The sequence below is a fragment of the Acipenser ruthenus genome, chromosome 1, assembly GCF_902713425.1.
Source record: "Acipenser ruthenus chromosome 1, fAciRut3.2 maternal haplotype, whole genome shotgun sequence".
Classification (NCBI taxonomy): Eukaryota; Metazoa; Chordata; class Actinopteri; order Acipenseriformes; family Acipenseridae; genus Acipenser; species Acipenser ruthenus.
In genome coordinates, this window is record NC_081189.1 from 26,311,179 (window position 1) to 26,328,733 (window position 17,555).

General features: G+C 35.8%; 1 protein-coding gene across 1 annotated transcript in view; it reads right to left on the bottom strand.

Annotated features, from left to right (window-relative positions):
* The window catches only part of LOC117406716 (small conductance calcium-activated potassium channel protein 2-like), a 78,755-nt gene extending 62,575 nt beyond the window's left edge, over window positions 1-16,180 (bottom strand). The window contains exon 1 of the mRNA XM_059022720.1: window positions 15,888-16,180. The gene's annotated coding sequence lies outside the window, so the exon portion shown is untranslated. The remainder of the gene's footprint in view (window positions 1-15,887) is intronic.
* Between the last annotated feature and the right edge of the window lie 1,375 nt (window positions 16,181-17,555).

The following is a 17,555-nucleotide window of genomic DNA, read 5'->3' on the forward strand; positions in this document are numbered from 1 at the left end:
TGCTATGTCAGACTTATCCAAGCGGGACCACACTTTGGTCCAAGCATTCATGTCACGTCTCCATAACTCCCAAATGGTCCTTATTGTCTTACTTCGTACCCAATGTAAACTGAAACACTGTCATTCATTCCGAACTTCAGGAAAATGTCAACATCATGTAAACTGTGATTGTATGGGAATCTCTAAGCAATAATAGAGACTTTCAAATAGCTCTAGAGAAAATTATCCATTTTGGATGTGACAGCGCAATTTTTTCTGCTTTAATAAACATTATGCTTAATCGTGAAATATCTTGAAATACCTATTTTTATACTGTGAAATGTCGTGAAATAAGCTTTTTTTTTTTACCGTGAAACAAAATACAACCCTATTAATGGTAGTGCATGGATGGAGATGGATGTATGTAAATGAGTTGGCAAAAGATAAAACACCGGAGTGATTTGAAAGGGTCAGGGCATTCAAGGAATTAAAAAAAAAACCTTTCAATGGAGCTATCTGATATATCTTTTTTTTCAAGCTGCTAATATAGACAATTGTGCCTAGTAGCTTGCTTTTTTAGAGCTTTATTATTTTAATACTCTACTTCCTGTTAATTTTAACATGGTCCACGTAGGTGCCCTTTTTTATTTATTTTTTTGTCACAAACAAGGTACTACTTAAGTTTATTGTTTCAGAACCTGAGAGTTTTTCCTCAATTGAACCTTAATATCGCATTGTGTAAATAAACCATTCTTACACCCACTCTCATTATTGTAAATGTATTTAATGGTATTCACTTAGCTCAGTTCTGATAAGGCCTAAAATGATGTGCAGGTTTATGGGTAGACAGAAGCTTTATGGTAGACACACACTTTCTAATTTCCTGTCTTTGTTGAACAAAGGGTGAGTCAAGGCTCTGCATTTCCATGTTTGATTTTGACTAATTTCTCAGAATGTAAAAGTCGATATTCATCTCAGAAACAGACTTTGATATGAATATAATTAGGAATATGTTTAACCACTACAAAAAACTGGCTGTATACAGTCTGTATGCCGTATTGTAATATTGATTATAATATTAAATTAAGTTAGTTTAGTTTTATTATTGGTCAGGCCTTAAAACAATTCCGCCTGACCAATAATAACAGTCTGAGAGGTCTATTTTTCCACAGAGACCACATCAGCCAGATCTTATACACCTGCATACACACTGCTCTTCTCCGTGGCACACCTCTGTCACCTTCCTGCACTTTGCCTCTGCATCTCATCTCATCGGCAGGGGTCATAATCTGTAACAATACTGCATCACACAACATCTGCCTGTTACATACTCAAATCATCCAGAATATGGGAACTAGCACAAGCAAACTTCCAGGCCCTGTAATACCTATTCTATAAGTTTTTAAATAGACACCTTTGTATCCCCAGAATGAGCCACTGTATATGTTTACAACGAACACAAAAGACTGGCTAGTGGCGCACCTTTGTAATACAACACACCTGTCTGTAGCCTGAGGTGGGCATTGTTGTTTTTTAATGGGCTTGAGGCATTTTTAAAATTAAAAATACATTTGGGGCATACCATATGGTAAAATAAATGTTTTAAACACCCTACTGTTAACTATAGCAAAGCAAAATAGCACAATATTTATAGCACAAAAAAACCATAGGTAGCTCAGTATAACAATTCAGTTGATTTGATGTGTGTATGTACTGAATATTTAGGACATGTTTTTTTGGTAAATCAATTGTCTTCGAGTGAGATCTTCCACTCACTATTGTAGTCTTCTTTGAAATACACTGCTTTTAGCACTCTGCCCATTCTGTAAAGCCTTGGTGTTGCTACAGTGGTAATAACCCCAATCGCTCTCTTTTTTTATATACATATTTTTAACTCAGGCAACCTGGTTAGTGAAATAAGAACAAATTTGCTTTTTGAAAACTGATGAAATACAAGTTTCAGGCTTGCATTGCCTGTGTTAAAACTAAATGTATTGAAAAAAAAAAAAAAAAAAATATATATATATATATATATATATATATATATATATATATATATATATATATATATATATATATATATATATATATATAAACATATATATATATATAAACAAAAGGAACAAGAGTTTATCTTCAAACTGGGAGCTTTGGAACCTCTGGAAATGAACATTATTTTCTAATAATCATGACACCATCCACAGATTTTTTGTATAATTACAATTCTTGAATAACAATTTACTGCACTGTGTTTACTTTTCTTTTTAAACAGCTGAAGAAGGGCTTTTGCCCGAAATGTCCTGAAAATAAAAGATTTTTTAAAACTTTTTTTAATCTTTTAAACTTTTTGTGTACGTTTTTAAAAAAAAAACTTTTAAAATAATTATTAAGACAAATAATCTTGTCAAACACCACACGCCAGTTTGAAAAATGTGTGCCTGCACCTTTAAGATATGTTGGTGATTTTGGAATGAGACCTGTTTGTGTTTCTGTCTCAGTTAAATGAAGATTTATTCTTGTTGTCCCATCCATATGATGAAATGAATGGTACGGCTTGCTGTTTCTCATAAAAAATAATAAAAATAAAAAAAATTACATGCATGACAAAATAGTACTGTACCTTATGGGAATATAACGGACCGTTCTGCTCATATGCTATTTATGGAATGGGTTTTGTATTTTCTCCAATATATAATGGGTTCACTTGGACATATAAGAACATAAAAACATAAGAAAGTTTACAAACGAGAGGAGGCCATTCAGCCCATCTTGCTCATTTGGTTGTTAGTAGCTTGTTGATCCCAGAATCTCATCAAGAAGCTTCTTGAAGGATCCCAGAGTGTGAGCTTCAACAACATTACTGGGGAGTTGGTTCCAGATTAATAATAGTCTATAAACCACAGTAGGTTCTACTACTGTGGTTTTCTACACAGTATATCAGTGACTGGGACAAAGTATACACGATTGGATCAGCAATGTTCTATGCTACTGTTCACTTTAGGAACAACATTGCAATTGTGTTAGAAATAACCCACAACAGGGTGTGTGGTAAGACAATTCTTACCGCACTCCCTGGGTGGGTTATTTCGCTTATAAAATGGCTATTTTTTTTTTTTTTTTTAAATAATTACACAAGCTAACTTTTTTTAAGGAAAAAAATAAGAAATATATTATGTATCCTTCCACTGAGAAAAAATAGTCCCTGAAGATTGTTTGATTGTAACATGTATTTTGTACTTTTATTTATTTGCCATAAACATTGCCATTTATAGTAAAATTTTCGAGATGAAATAACATTTGTGAATAGTTTAATATGTACAACATTATATTACATGCTGTATGAGACTTGCGTGGTGACTTCTCAGATGGCTTTTGAACAGTGTTACTGCTACTGCTTGCCCAGAGTTTTCTTTGTTCTGTTCCCTGACTAAATAAATACCACAGTATATTTGCCAATTTTTCTGTAATTCTTAGTGACAGAGATGAAAAAAAAAGATTGTTGGGTGATTTAAATGCTGTTTTAGTTGTATGTTGACATATTTACCTACAGAAACACTGTTTAGATAGTGTTACTATTAAGGCATAGTAATATTAATAGATCAGGTAAGTAAGTCTATGATGTCATAGCCGTGTGGTAAGACAATTATTACTGCACGGTCATGTGATCTTGTTCAGCCAATCACAGCACTTAATTTATCCAAGCCATTTTATGAACTGAATTACATCCTGCCAGCCCAGTACAATACACAGTCTGGGTAAGAAAGAACAGTTAAACCAATCTCTTTTCAGTACATTTTTGTTGAAACCTTACTGTGGTTTATAGACTATTATTAGTAAAGAGATTTCTGGTTCTGGAATTAGATTTGTAGTACCATTCTTGAACAATACAAATGGATTTGATATTAACAGAGAGCTTATTACATTTGAAGCACACAATAAATCACATTGCTTAGGCCAATGTGATGCAGACATGTTGAAGAAATCAAATAAATGAGGGCAATGACTTATTTTTCAGATTTAATGGGATTTTTGGAAGTACTGCTCCACTTATTCAATGTATTACAGTATCCAGCAAGTATAAGATAACCATAATCTCTCCACTGGGGAATTTGCAAATGCACCATCAAAGAACAGTGTTGTTTTAGTTTAGACTGCGGCTTTCACTGTAGAACTAAAAGGGTCAGCATATCACAGAAAAACTGGATTGAACCATTACCAGATCAAATGGATTTTTTCTTTTTCTTTTGTTGCCCTTACAATATACTGTATAACAGTGGAAAAGCTTGTGCCATTCACAAAAAAAAACATTTTAAAAGTCTTGTAGAATTCCTTTAAACCTACAGTAAATCATGCACAATTAAATACTGTATATATATTTGAGAACAGATCTATTAATTGTGTAATATGACCCCTAAAACAGGTATGTGTCAGAACAGAAACAAAATATATGACTTAGTTACCTTTTTAACTGCAACGTTTCATTTTTACAGTATTACAGAACATTGTATATTAATGTTATACTTTAAAAAGCATCAGAAGTTTACCTCCTGTCTCCTTTCTTGGATAGAGAGGTTCCCTCCTATAAAGACACTTGGTCAGGTCACAGTGTGTGGCAAGTAGATTCTACAGATTCTAAAGGCATAGCTATGTATGTTTTGTTACTAATCTTGGTATTTGTGAAGACAACACTGTTCTAATTTCACCGTTTAATACATTATTTGTCTTGATCAAAAGTTGGATGAATTAAGTGTTAATTTGGAGATGGTCACGCAGATAAAAATCTGCAGCATTTGCTGATCGGTGTGGGGTTGTACAGAGTGGCGGTACGTGAGAGAGCGGGGAAAAGTTAAAACGAAAGTAAAAATAAAACTAGAGTACAGGATCAGTGAAGGCAGCTGACCAATTTTTTGGGGAAATTATAGCCACGGGACTGGAACTGGATCCCCGTCACGTTTCTGAAGATGAAGAACATCCAGTGCGCACAGTATCCCCTTCATCAGACAGTACACTTGTACGAAGAAACATTCACCTGGAGCCGAGACTCATGTAACACCACACTGATTTAAAAGCTATATTATCCCCAAATTTAAGGACAGCATAGAAAATAAATGTGACTCTTATTTATGTGAACAAAAGCATCAAAGTCAGATTTTGTCAAACATAAATTATAACTTTTTAGAACTAAAGGCAGTACAGAGGTCAATGGCTGGTGTGATGAAAGACCTTGCGGTAGTATTAAGAGAACTAAAGACAGAACGATGTAATCTAAATTCAGAAATATGTGGGACTACAATTCAAAGCACTGAGTTAGATGTTTGCCCTGCTGCAGGGAAGAAAGGGATTTGGTGTTTGAAATGATGTTTTGTTTTGGGCTAATGAGAGAAAGCAATGTTCAATCTAAATATTTATCAGTTATGTTAAAAACAATCAAAAGGCTATGCTACATATATATTTTTTTAATTATATCATTTAGAAATGTTTTGTTTATACTGGCCTACGTGTAAATAATCCCCAAATATATAAGATGTAAAACAATAACCCTATGCTGGTATTAATAAAGATAAATACTTACAGCTACTAATAGGAATCCTATTTAGCCCCCCACTTTGACAGAACAATTGTGCTGTGAGTGTATTTGTAAGTTGCATCTGTGTTATACATTAATAAGTTTAAGTTGTATACACATTATAAAACACACATTTGCATTATTAAATCACACAACTGCTGTTACAAACTGGAGCTGTCTCTGCAGGGGTGCAATTGTGACATCCCTGTTTTATGGGAGCGTTTCTCTAAGTACTAAAGACAGAAGCCCTCACCTCAGACATAACAAAAAGGCAAACTGAAATCTATAGTTTATACAACATAACATAAAGTCATTAGGTGAGGAGTGGACACAAGTAGATAGGCATTTTAAACATCAAAGAGAGATCTCCCCTCCTGCTACACACGAAAGGGGAAACCGCAATATAGCAGAGAGATGTTGATGGTCCAGTTTGTTTACATTGCAAACCGCATATAAAGAACAGGGTTAGAATTGCTTAGTTGCAGTTGTTGGACAACTAAATAAATCAGACCTATAGCTAAGGCTATGCTTCCCAGGGTTTTTAAGTTTAATTGCCTGATAGGATTTCAACACTGTATAGCTAGGTTTAGTTATATGTGTTATATTTAAAAACAATTGACACACAAATTCTCAAGAATTATAGTAGCCCTGGCTTTTATTTGAGGCTCCTGATCCAAAGTTTCGTTGTCTTCCTATCCATCTCCAATGTCACAATCTTGCATCTCAATGCCATGTCTATGTTGTGCAATACGCAACAAGCTGTGACGATGCTACATACATTTTGTGGGCTATACTGTAGCAGACCACCTGAAGGCACCTAAAACACATTTTTTTTATTTATTTAGTAGTTACCAATTACTTTTTTTGTTGTTTTCTCCCCAATTTAGTAGTGTCCAATTATTTTGTTTTAGCTCAGCTCACCGCTATCACCCCTGTGCTGACTCGGGAGGGGTGAAGACGAACACACACTGTCCTCCGAAACGTGTGCCATTAGCCGCCCGCTTTTTTACATACTGCAGACTCACCATGCAGCCACCCAGAGCTACAGCATCGGAGGACAACGCAGCCCTGGGCAGCTTACAGGCAAGCCTGCAGGCACCCGGCCAGACCACAGGGGTCGCTGGTGCGCCGTGAGCCGAGGACACCCTGGCCAACCTAACCCTCCCTCCCCCTGGGCGGTGCTCAGCCAATTGTGCACCGCCCCCTGGGAGCTCCTCCTCGGTCCACAAAGGAATAGCCTGGACTCGAACCGGTGACGTCCAGACTATAGGGCACATCCTGCACTCTACGTGAGTGCTGTGAGTTGAAGGAGTCATGAGCCATGGTTTTAATGGATATCTGTTGTCACCAATGTATTTAAAAAAAACACACTTTACTAACTTTCCTTATACATTAATGAAGAAGAAGGAAACACACACGGTTATTTACCTATGAGCCAGCTGCCAGCCAATGCTTCAGTGCCCCTATACTGCCCACACCAGATCTGGACAAAATGTAGGATTCGTGACATGATCCTGGATATTTTGCAATTATGTCGACAGTCTGTAGATTTTATCACACACCACCTGAACATTGATTGAATGGATATTTTTACGATTTATATAAACACTACCATTTAAGGCTGGGGCACGTAATGCAATATGTGTGCAAGCTATAGCACCTATGATGTTTGGAAATCCTGCGATGTCATAAAACCGTTGCTTAGTTTTGTGTAGCTGCTGTTATGTTGCAGAAAAACAGATATATTTACCTGCTCTCTTAACTAAGGCATCAGTGACCTTGGTCACTATTTTGGAGATGGAAGACTGGCTATTACCACAGATGTCCCTGATCAGCCTCTGAAAACCTCCTGAGGCATAACATCTTAGAGCAGAAGTAAGCTTCACTGCCACGGGAACAGAGTGGCTCTGTCTCATGAGGTTCTCCAAATCTGATGCTAACTTCACACAAATCTGAAATGGCTTGCTTATTGAGATGGAAACGTCTGACGATTTAGTCTTCTGGTAATCTCAGAAATGTCAACCGGTGATGGTAGATCCTTTCACTATATGCCCAAGCCCTTCTACTTCTAGCTGTGCTTTGTGCGTCTCGTATGGCAGCCACTTCTAGGAATACATCCAGCCTTGTGCCTTTAAACTTGGAGGAGTTGGAGGCAACTATTTCTGTTTTATTGAATAGGGTGTTAGTTACACTGACTTGAAGCAGGTGTAACTTTTGACGTCTAAACTGCTAATTATAGATATGTGCATACACTGAAAATCATATGTAAATGTTAATGAGGTCTACCTTTCACTTGCATACATTAAAAAAAAATAGAAGCCAACAGATGCCTAAGTGCATAACGTGCAAACATTAGATGCTTTAAAAAATCGCTCTTACACTAGACTCCAGTGTAAACGTCTAAAACCTGAGTTACACCCATCTAAAGCCCTTACCCCAGTAAGCTTTTACTTCTGATTCCTACATCCATGGCAGACATATTTTCATGGGTACTTAAATCATGTTAGACCTAACATTAATCCCTTATATTAGCTAGGGAACTGACCAATGAGGAACAGCTTCCCTTGCACACCTTCAGTAAACAATGGCGGAAGAAAAGATAATTCTTGCAGTATCAAAATACCCGGAGTTGTACAATAAAGGACACAAAAAATATAATGGGGGGGGAACATCTGGCAGTCCATTTCCAGGGAACTGGATATAGCTGTTGTGTATGATTCTTTGTTGTTTTCACCTGCATCCATCACACACCTGTTTCTGCTGTCTCCGATTAAGGATTGCTGTGCGGCAGTCGTGCAAGAACATCGGGAAAGGACACTGGCTGCTTTGGGGCTGTTCTGGGGCGTTTCTGTGTCGTGTTATTTTATTTGTTAGTCAGTTGTGTATTTTAAACATTTAAAATTTTTCATTTGTTTTTATAGGACTATCATACATGTGCTTTTTTCCAGCTGATGATACAATCAGAGGAGAGTCGCCCATCACATTGCGCACCTGTCGCCACTGGTGTGCAAGGTAGTGTCGCAGCGAAAGTACCATTTTATTGCAGGACAAATCACATCGTGTCCGGTGTGTGGAGACCTTTATATAATTAAAAAAAATTATCACTCACCCCTACCACACAACAACAACAATAAAAATAAAACAGTGGTGACAATTAATGTTTTTATAATATAGTTACATATATGTTGCCTGTGGTAGCTTTTATTTCTGTGTTTTTGCTTTTTTTCTGTTTTCCCCTAAATGCATTTAAGACCTTTGCACGTTCCACATGTGCGTATCTACACAACATACTTGATTATAAACTTAGAAAATCAAAATCACATGACTTGATGCCAGACTGCACAATCAGATTTACATTGATTTTATACAGACAAGACTTACAAATAATGGCAATTTACAGAATAGGCAGGTTCCGAATTTAGATTTAGATGTAATCAGCCTCCATGTTTCAGTCACAGTACTGACCTATTCTAATTTGTGATTATCATTTAAAAAGTCTGGACATGTATGCATTATAATCGTAACAGTAAATTTGACCATGTTCAAAAGATATTTATTCCTTATGCGCTGTTCTGATAATAGTGCTATACCAGTCATTGTCAAATGGAACATGGACAAAACAAGCTCAGCAAATATTTATTTAGGCACAATATATTCAGGTGTTTTAAACATTTAAATACATAATTTCATTTTATAATGCTAAGATTCTTTTGTTTTGCAATTTAAATTGCAAATATTTTCCTCCAAAATTAATTCAGGATTCGTATTTGGACTTTATACAGTTTACTGTCATTGACCCTAATGGTCTATGCAAGTAGACAAATGTTGAAAATGAAGGTACAGTGTTCAAATGAGCTCATTGTAAACTTGCATCAGTTTCCAAATACAAGCTTGCTCCATGATGCACGAGATGTACAGGGTATCTAATGAATATCAGGTTCATTTTAAGTCTCTTGTTAAAGGTTGAGCTCATGAGACAGATTAATATGGTAATCTGTCTGGTATTATTTGCATACATTTAGGTACTGTAAATGATTTGTTTACTTTTTTAGCTTGAATGAAGCCGTTTCTAGTTTCAACAGAGCTTCATTACAACATGAAAAGTGTTTTCCATCACTGGCTAAGCAATTATAGCTTCACTCTCAGTCTTTCTGCATGCCTGTACACCAGTCCATCAGTCAGTCAGTCTATCCATCTATTAATTGTATTTAACAGTTTATTATATTTAAATACTGGTAAAAATGAATAGTCATAAAAGTATGAACTGTCGTACTTTCTCAATTCATAATATACTTCATACTGTTCTGGATAGCTTCTTACTAGTTTTATACTGCATTTTTCATTTTATTTTTCCTCTCTGAAAATTTGCCTTTGCTTCAAAATTGGCCCCTGTATGCCATAAGTAATAATTTCTTATAATTGCACGTGAAATGAACCAGAATGAAGACTAAACTTTATTTGTACACAAATCAGTAAAAGTTTTAGATTTACTTTAAAAATCCCATTGCAAGGGAGCAGAATCTTGAAATCTGTTTGTGAAAGGAGGTGCATGTAATTAATTCTAGCATACTAAGTCTCTTTGTACATCTGCTTTCATTGTGGACAAAGCTGTATGGCTGACACTGGGTTGTCTTGTTTGAAGCATTAAAAATAACCACCTTTTAACTTGGCGAGAGAAGCAAAATCAAGCAAAACAGCTGTAAAATGAACACCAGCTCTTTGAAATGCAAAGCAACGAATGAAAGACTAAAGGCAATGACAAGAGATTAGAAGGATGCGATAATACATTAAGGAAGTGCCTTTTGAAATGCTGCTGCACACAGACACCTACCCCAACAGATTTCCATCACCATGCATGTCATAACAACTTAGTAAGTAATCACAATTGTACATTTGCATTTAGAAAAAAAAGTATGTTTGGGATTTAAAAGCAGTATACACCTTTTCATTTGTATCATCAAAATTGAAGTATTTTCTGTAACATTGTATGCTGTAGAACCCGTAAAGTACCAGGGGCTGATAACCCCCAGAAATCAAAAGGTTAATAAGCTATGACAAGCTAAGGAACATCATTTTTGTGTTCAGTCCATAATTTTGGTAATTGTAAACACACAAAATGTGTAAACCCCAATAAAAATACACTGGTTTTGTTTGTTTGTTTGTTGAAATTCTATTCATTCAATCTTTTAAATATAATAACACAACAGCAATTACGGGGAAGCCAAATTATCCTGCTAAAACACTACACAATCTAGGCACTTAAAACTTTCACTAAAATGCAGATACAGTGCCAGACAGAAAGCAAATTAAAAGTCTATTGGGGGTTGAACTTACAATGCATTACAGAGGACAATCAAGTGATGTATGTTTGGGCATGTATATTGTTTCAGTATGTATTTCTCTTGCTGCTTTTGGAAAACTAGTAATATATCAATGAACAGAACTTCCACAGATACTGGTAGTTTTGATGCTGTATGATGGGCTGCAAGGTGTAGCAGGTGGCAAGGACATATATTTGCTTCCGCAAAAATGCTGCCACACCTTTATGAACTCCTAGCATGACAGAAGCTGACACATTGTTGCTAAATGATCAAGGTTTTTACTGATTGTATTATTTTTTTGTGCGGACTGACCTGTATTTGCTGACGATTTATGAGTCAGGAAATCCAGCTTTGCAAAGAAAACTAATGTGATTGACAACAACAACAACAACAACCGTAAGATTGTCCTCACCAGTAAAATGTGTAAAAAGTGTCTGTGCCTTTATCACCCACACTGACTGTGTATTGCTTGTGTCTCTTTGTGTCTCTGTCCAGCAGTATTCACAGTAAACATGAGCTTCAGACACTTGACTTCTTTTCATAAATAACCATTCTGTGGTCTATTCCTTCTGATATTTCTAATGAGCCAACCACAATCTTTTAGATGGAGGAGAGGGCGAGTTAAAAAAAAAAGGATTTCTGCATTCAATTTAACGAATAAAACAAGTAATGTGCGATTGATACCAATATCACATTCACACGGAAGTTTCTGAAGGACCACTGAGCCAGTTGCTAAGTAACCTAGGGAGTTTAGAACTGTTAACAGTGAACATGTATATTTAGGCTAATTCAATTATTAAAGAAAATAAATGGGAAAATATGTATGTAGTTTAAAAATAGATTTGCATCAGTGTTCATGGAGTACCCTTCATTTATTCTTTTAAACACATTTTTTAAAACATATTCTACCGCAGTTGGCATCTCTGAGAAAGCTACCAACCTCCCTGCTTTAATAACTATGGAACCTTTTATGGAAACTAAGTTTTTTGTTTTGCAAATAAATAAATCATTGCTTCTTTCATAATACTGTACTTATAGCTACTGACACCACAGCTGTTGTATACTTCACAGCTTAATAGACTCCATATTGTCAATTCCTTGTTTAATATTCATACTGAACCACAGAGCCTGTTGTGTTTATAAATCTTATTAGGGGGTGTATCTGATTAAATTAAACTCAGGACTCGGGTAGTTTGGGATGTCTTCTCTTCACATCACTGATGGGCCTTTTGCTGGTTAAAAATGAGCTATTTTCCTTTTCAAATAATCTAACCTTGCCAATTACTCAGTGGGTAGACATTTTTAACACCCAGAACTCTAACACAGCTGAACTGTAAATATCAGACTGCTAACAGTGAAGCCATATATTTTATTTTACAATAAATGATACACAGCATATGGCTATAGAACTGTATCTATCCTGGTGTGTATTACATTATTGCCCAGCTAATGCTTTAATATAAAAGACCCCGGTTGGAAGTCTAGATTAGTCTGAATGCAATCCACTCCAGTAAACCAAATGCAGTGAATGCAATCACTAATAGCATACATATCAAGCAGGGAGCTACAAATGGAAAGGGCTGAAAAGAAACCAAGCAGAGCATTTGCGTAAGCTATCTTTCAATAAGGTAAAAGCGTTCATCTGTGGAGTGTATTTTTTAGAAAGAAAAAAAAAAAAGATTACACAAAGGCTACAGTATAGATTTCTTTTCTGGAAATAATATGTATTTGTTTTTAAAGAAGGTCTAACTTCAAAGGTATTTCAGTCATTTTAATTGCATATTATGCATTGTACTGTCTATTTTATTGATCTGGCCAATGTTTTACCAACTTTTGAATGGGGGAATCAAATGAGAAAGCAAAAGATACAGGAAAATGACTTCTGTTTAGCGTGAGCTACCTGTTTGAATATTATTGTATTCACAGCAATACAGCACAATTGTCAGAGAAAGGGGTAACATTTATATTGTCTGTTTTGACAGAAAATAAATGTGTTTCTTGCACTAACATAACAGTGTTCAATACATCATTATGATTTCTTATGGTGGTGTTTTAACAGGTTTTATCATTTTAAACCAAAAATTTTAAAAGTTAATAATCAAAATATACCAACATCAATAGCCATATTGTATAGTTAAAGTGTGTGGATGAACTTTTAACACAGGCAACTGTTTGAAAACCTGTATAAATTCATCTACAAACAATAGGCCAGCATTTTATTTTTCTTTAAATGAATTGACAGGTGAAAAAAACTACAATGGTGGGCCGATCCTGTAGGGTACTAAATGAAGAGCAAATGTACTATAATAGAATAAACCACATATACACACACACACACACAATACCAATACAGAGATGAAGACACACTGCATAACAAGGGGCATATTTGAGGTCTAATTATTTAACAATTTCAAGACCAATTACGTGAAAAATACTATCAAGAAAGGTTAAAAAATTGAGAAGTTGGTAATCACATATTTTTTAATATGCAGAGACTTGTGCCTAAGCTGTTAACTGATGGAAGCCATGTTGTAGGCTGGAGTACCTTCAGTGTCAGAAAAAAAAGTGATGCGAAACCCCGATCAAATGAATAATAAATATTTCATTGAAACAATGACAAATTCTAAAATGACTTTACTGCCATGTCTTCTGAAGCAGACCCCTGAAAAAATAACTTTCAATATTCATCACTGCAAGAAATACATCTCAATTGTATACCTGTATACTGCCCTAAGTACTTACAACATCAAAAAAGTACAGTTTGCATGGAGATCAAAATTGGACTTTATTCTTTGTTAATCGTACACTGATACAAATTTTATTTTATCAATATAAGGGGTCAATATTCCTCTTCATGGGCACATTGGAAGTCACTACAATATTAAAAGACAATGCCTAATCTCTGCATGTACACTGAAAAAGTTCACAAATCCTTGTATGACTGGTAAATACAAATGTAGCTTGGATGTGAAACACTCCACTGCATTGCTTGTCAAGTACCAGGCTGTTTTACTGATCTACAAGGTTCTAAATAGAGCCTGACCTCCATGCTGTCTTGCAGTTCAGTCAATCAGACACAGGTCACTGTGTGGTCCATCTTTTTTTTTATTGTTACCTTAAGAACATATAACACAGAAATCCTTACCAGTGCTACCTGCTTTGAAAGGCATTGTATAAATACAATGGAATTGCCTTGTATTGTGCTGCATTTCTAGTTGCTCTATTATGTTCTGCATTTGCTCCTCAAGTAGAAGTTATTTTGATATTGTGGTACTCATAATGCTGTTTACAATGCTGGAAATACACACCTGAAGCAGGGATTGTAATGTTAGCTGCCTTACAAGCATGCCGTGGAGGGCCATCCTCATAAGGAATGAATATGCACTTCTAGCCATCCAATCCTTTCATGCAAATGCGCCAAGTGACAATTATGGTAAACTGTGTAGTTGGAAAGTGAGACCACTGAATTCTTCCAGACTTCCTATGAATAGCATAATAATATATATATATATATATATATGTAAGGTATAAACCACGACGGGCCGTGCAGTTCCCATCATATATACCACGCCTGGAGTGGTTTATACTGCTTATAACACGGCTACCTGTCATTTGGGGGAATTATGTGTCTACTCTTGACAGTTGCTGGTGCACTTATTTTATTTATTTTTATTTTTTTCAGGTGGGCTGCTGTCTTCACTCAGAAAGTTGGTGTTGTCCAGTTATCTGTTTTGATCGCCAAATATATTAATGGAAATAGGTGGAATGTCACTCATTTTTGGCTGTGGTTTTGTAACTAGTAACAAATAAAATGGCAGTTTGTCATGGAATTTAAAATGTAGTGGTGCGTGGTGATTTATTCAGTGTGAAGCGGCTCATTACTATGCAAGCCATGGTATACGCTATATATACGCACGGTCATGTGATGCTGTTTAACCAATCAGAGGTTTTTATTTTTCCAAGCCGTGTTTATATATATATATAATTATTTATTTTTATTTTATCATTATTATTATTATTATTATTATTATTATTATTATTATTATTATTATTATTATTATTATTATTTATGTAACCCTTTAACAGGCATTACGGTTTTTAGTTTTACCGTATCAGGAATGAATAAAATATTGAATTATTGAATTAAATACATTTCCAGCCTTAATATAAAAATGTTTTTTTTTAAAAGAAAATCATGAAATAATTTCAAAATTGTCTCCAAAAAGATTTTTGGAGACAGTTATCTTTAACAGTTTAAAAGGTGTGCAACCAGTGCTCATGTTACAATGTGTTGCCATTGATTTTAGTCTCAAGTGTCAATTTGTCTGTCTTCATCCCCCCTGAGTTTTATCAGTTTGCATGCCCATGAGTGTTTGAATGTAATGAAAGATGGTCAAGATTCAGTGGCAAGGAAATGTCTGGATTTTAAAAGAGGATTTGATTGAAACATTAGTAGGCTACTAGGAGAGAAGCCCAGAAATGGAGCTTCAGTATGACAGGAATACTAACGAGCTGGACGGATGCAACAGCAAACTGACAGAGGGCTTATCAGATAGCAATGTGTATCATGTATATGTGAAATTATTTTTTCAGTCATGATTGAATGAGTTTTTCAATGTAGTTTACTTCACAACAATTCTTGTTTTCATACCGTAGTTGAGGCAAAAAATGTTACACAATATTGTATGATGTAGAATATTTATGGGCTACAGAAATGTAATGATTAGTAATCACTGGTTTAGGAAGGGAGAAAAATAAACTCCCTGATAATATAAATCTGTGCTACTTCTCAATTATCTATCCCCGCTTTATTATTTTCTAGATCAATTAAATTATAGATTATAAATGTGTATAACTTATTTTCTTTTACTACACATAACCAATAGCACTGTTTTATATCTCAACTAAACACCAGCCAAAGATCAGACTGTAGTATCTGTTAAACATGTAATGTTATTAAAATCAAATACATTATCCTAACATACAGACATATATAGTAATAGTTGGTTGTTAGAACATACCTGTTGTGTCGCTCCTTAGCCTGGTCCAAAGTCACGTTTTACTAGACACCAATATTGTCCTCTGTGGCATCAGCTGCACACTCAAGTTTAGAATTCTGATTTCAATCCTGCACAAAATGCCTGATTTCTGTCTGTTTGAATCCACCATGTAGGGCAGATAGTGGCAATTCAAAACATTCAGAACTTGTAGCTTGCCAGATTAGGCTGTTGATTTGTTGTGAGGATGAGTGTAAGGCAAAGCTTTAGCAAGCCAGGTAGAAACCCATTAGACTATAAGTTCCCAGCAGCTGTCAAAGACCCCTGGGGATGAAAGGGGAACCTCTTTCAACTTCTGTTGATCTGTGAAAAAAAGCTACTTGCCTGCGTACAGAAACACATCTGTGAGGCAGGCAGATTCTTAAAGAGGAGGGGGCAGGACACAGGATTGTCACAATGAATGACAGCCCTCTCAACCTTTTTTTGAGGCTCACACATCTTGTTGTCTTAGGTATTCTGAGGCTTTAACCACATAAGACCGTAAATTGAAATAATTATTAAACCATTACATGCACAAGAAAGGAAGTGTAGTTTACTGCCTGAAATTGTGTAAAAACAAAACTGGGTTACTGTATTTAGTGAATTATTAACTATATCCTGCAGCAGTATAAGTACAACAGGCACCTGTTGTGATAATTCCTTATTAAACAAACTGACAAAACCATATGTTCTTCCTGTATCATTACCTGGTGCTGTATGTTCACACCATTTATTTTAAGTGCTGATTAAAAATTACACTTTTTTCAGAATTATATATATATACTGTATATATATATATATATATATATATATATATATATATATATATATATATATATATATATATATATATATATATATATATAGTATAATAAGAAATTCAATGTTACATAACATTTAATTTAAAAAAAATTAAGTATTGGAAGAAAAAAGCAACATTGGTGAGAAATAGATTCTCCTAGAACCTAGTTTTCTTGAGGTAGAGTCCTAGGGCTATCAAATATGATTGCATGTGTTGCTTGAGTGTGGCCGTTTTCAGCTTTTAACCCTTTGCGGTCCATTTATTCAGCGCCTGACAAGCACGTCATGTCCAATTTATTTTCACACAAGCTGTTTATTTTACATGCCTTTCGGGTGAGACGTAATTGTAAGTGACTCTGCAGCTGATGCATAGTTCACACACCCTAGTCTCTGTAAGTCGCCTTGGATAAAGGCGTCTGCCAAATAAACAAATAACATGCGCTGTTTAAAAGTAATTTTATTCAGAGTTAAACAGGTTTAAAAGGCACTGCATGGCTCCCGAGTGGCGCATCCAGTAAAAGCACTCGTGTAGAGTACAGGATGCGCTCTATAGTCTGGACGTCACTGGTTCGAGTCCAGGCTATTCCTTTGCTGACCGAGGACGGGAGCTCCCAGGGGGCAGGGCACTATTGGCCGAATGCCGCCCGGGGGAAGGAGGGTTAGGTCAGCCAGGGTGTCCTCGGCTCACCGCGTACCAGTGACCCCTGTGGTCTGGCCGGGCGCCTGTGGGCTTGCCTGTAAGCTGCCCAGAGCTTTAGCTCTGGGTGGTTGCATGGTGAGTCTGCAGTGTGTAAAAAAGCGGGTGGCTAACAGCACACGCTTCGGAGGTCAGCAAGTGTTCGTCTTCACCTC